The sequence below is a fragment of the Cynocephalus volans genome, chromosome 3, assembly GCF_027409185.1.
Source record: "Cynocephalus volans isolate mCynVol1 chromosome 3, mCynVol1.pri, whole genome shotgun sequence".
Lineage (NCBI taxonomy): Eukaryota > Metazoa > Chordata > Mammalia > Dermoptera > Cynocephalidae > Cynocephalus > Cynocephalus volans.
In genome coordinates this window covers 132,913,661-132,916,325 of record NC_084462.1, presented here as the reverse complement: position 1 = coordinate 132,916,325, position 2,665 = coordinate 132,913,661, and positions in this window count along the sequence as shown.

Sequence of the window (2,665 nt, the reverse complement as noted above, 5' to 3'; positions counted from 1 at the left end):
ATTTCATCTCAACTAATTTGGCCCTGATGTCTTCCTGCATTTCCTTATTCCCTCCTTGGTCATTAGGAATCATTTTCCTTGATAAGGTAATTGAGATGCTGGGCATAATTTATCAGCTAACATGACTATATTAGAATTTCATATTAATGAAGACAGTGGTAAGGCTGTGATTCCATTTCCTGTTAAATGCAAACTCATTCACTGCATTGACACTGAATGGCAGTAAACTACCATTCATTAAACTTACCAAGCTTATATTATTCTCTGTAGAGACAGCTGGAAAATTATCCTTGGGTGCCACAACACTAATTTTAATTTTAAAGAAATGAGCCATGAACTACTGAAAATAATAATTCTCAATGATGATACCTGAGAGGCTGTTGAGGATATCAACCAATATATTAATTCTATCTCTGGTTTCCAAGCTGCAGAAATCCTCTTGCTAGTTACACAAGAAGTGTATTAAGGCATGGCCCATACAGTTGTGAGCACAAAAAGTCTTCTTTTTAAAAAAATGGCTCTCCACTTTGCTGAATAGGTAGCTGCTGATCCTTTACAGGGTCTTCTCATTAGGAAAGGTAGAGAGTCAACCGGGTGTCTGTCTTTCTGAAAAGACTATCACAACGACAGTGCTAATATTCTTGTTTTAGGAAAACTTAATTTTAAAAAGATGCCATCCTTATTTTGAAAACAGTGTGTTTCTATTTTTGTTGATTTGAGCAGTTGTGCTCTTTGAGACCAAAAGAATCTCTGTTTTGCAACCAAAGCGAATGTTCTACAATACATTACTACCAAGTAATATCCACTGCTAGTCTGAAATAGTTTGAGATATAAAAGCTAAGAAGAAAATCACACCTGAATTCCAAAGGAAAATGAGTCAGCATTATATTGTAATTTCAACTCAGCATCACCATGACCATCACAACCCATTTGCCTCTCTGTTTATAAATTTTATCACAATGTGCCTTTTTTTTTCAGGCTCGCTTAACATATTGGAGAGGCCTCTTCAAATATTCTCAAGGTGATAAACTACAGTTCCAATTCCTATAGCCCCCTGTTCGACTATACCATAAACTACATGATGGATGGTATTAGGGAGTCTGTGCAAGTTCTGAGCAGAGTGAGTCTAACCCTGAATGACTACAGTTTCAGTGTGCACCATGTGGGCGCTTTAGAGTCAGGGAAGCTGAAAATCTTCTAATAACCTAAGTCCCTAGTGCTGCAGGAGAAAAGGCTGCAATTGCTTATTCTCTTAATTACTTAAATTTCTTTTTTTTGTATCTTGGAAGCACTCTCCATGGTACTGACTGTCAAGCCACTGAGGAGAGGATTTATTTCTCTTCACGAAGATCAGCTGATTCATACAGAAGCATGTGGCCACTGGAGATTTGGATGAGTTTGGTAAGCAGCTCTCCTTTGAAGTCAGTGCTTTGTTCCTCCTGCATCCCCCCCAACCCCCAGGTTGCACTGTCTTCCTTGAGGAGATGAGATTTTACATGGAAAGTTCGATTTGCTTCAGAAATCATGACTTTGCAGCTGTTACTCCAGTAACCATGAGTTCCTTTGATTGCCCTTACGTCATCTCTGCAAATAGTTCAAGAAACATTACTAGTTTTCTTCCTATATTGGGAGGCCAAAATCTAAGCCAATCCCCAATATAACCATTCTTAAAATTTTCCCCCCAAACACAGTTTCTATATCTTTGTTTGAAAACCCAATTTTTTAAAAAAGAAACCAGGCAAAAAAGGAAATACATGGTTAGTGTACTAACTCGGTTCAAGTCTCTCATGCTCTGTCTCTTCTAGATTCCACAGGTCAGGGTTTTAAGAATTATTTTATAAGTTTCTTGAGGACACAGGGGGGGTCTAACAATTATTAATGTCCTCTGTAACACTCAGGACTGATCTGAGTATAGAGTGGACACTTGGAATATGTTCATTAATTAGATCTGATTTCATGGCAGTGATTCAGGTTAGTGGGAGTGCCTCATTCTTGGAGATCAGGATTCTATTGGGTAGGATGCTACATTTTGCAAGTAAGAAAAAATGCAACACAAGTTAGCTTAGAAAGTAATGAGTACTCTGTTATGTACCTGAAAATGCTCAGTGAGGGCTCTAGCTCTATGATTCTCTCTGCTCTGTTTCTAGTTGGCTTTATACTATGGCTTTCAGCCTCAATCACTGAAGAGAGTTCCAAGTTCACCCAAGTCTTTATCCCCAGGGATTCAGTTTCAATTGACCTTAGGTGAGGCTCGGGAGTTGGTATTTTTAAAAAGCTCTCCAGGGGGAGAAGCTAGGGTTTAGAACCACTGCTCTAGAGGTATAGACTTAAGCCAAGTTTGCCTAATAAGATTTTTATCTCCTTGGAATTTAAAATCCAGAATGGAAATACCCAGAAACTAAATATCGCTGGGGCTGAGTCATGCTGATGACAGTCATCTATAAAGAGGACGTCTAAATTCTCCTGTTGAAGTCTCTGCATTTACCCTGCTCCCAATTCTTCCCACTTCTTGGTCATGCAATGCTCTCTTTGATTCTATGAGATACCCTAGTGCTCATCCATTCCTCCATCCATTCAACTATCCACTCACCAAACATTTATTCAGTATCTAGCTAGTTGCTCTCTATTTCCTAGATTTCATGTAAGGAATCTATGAAAGTGGTTT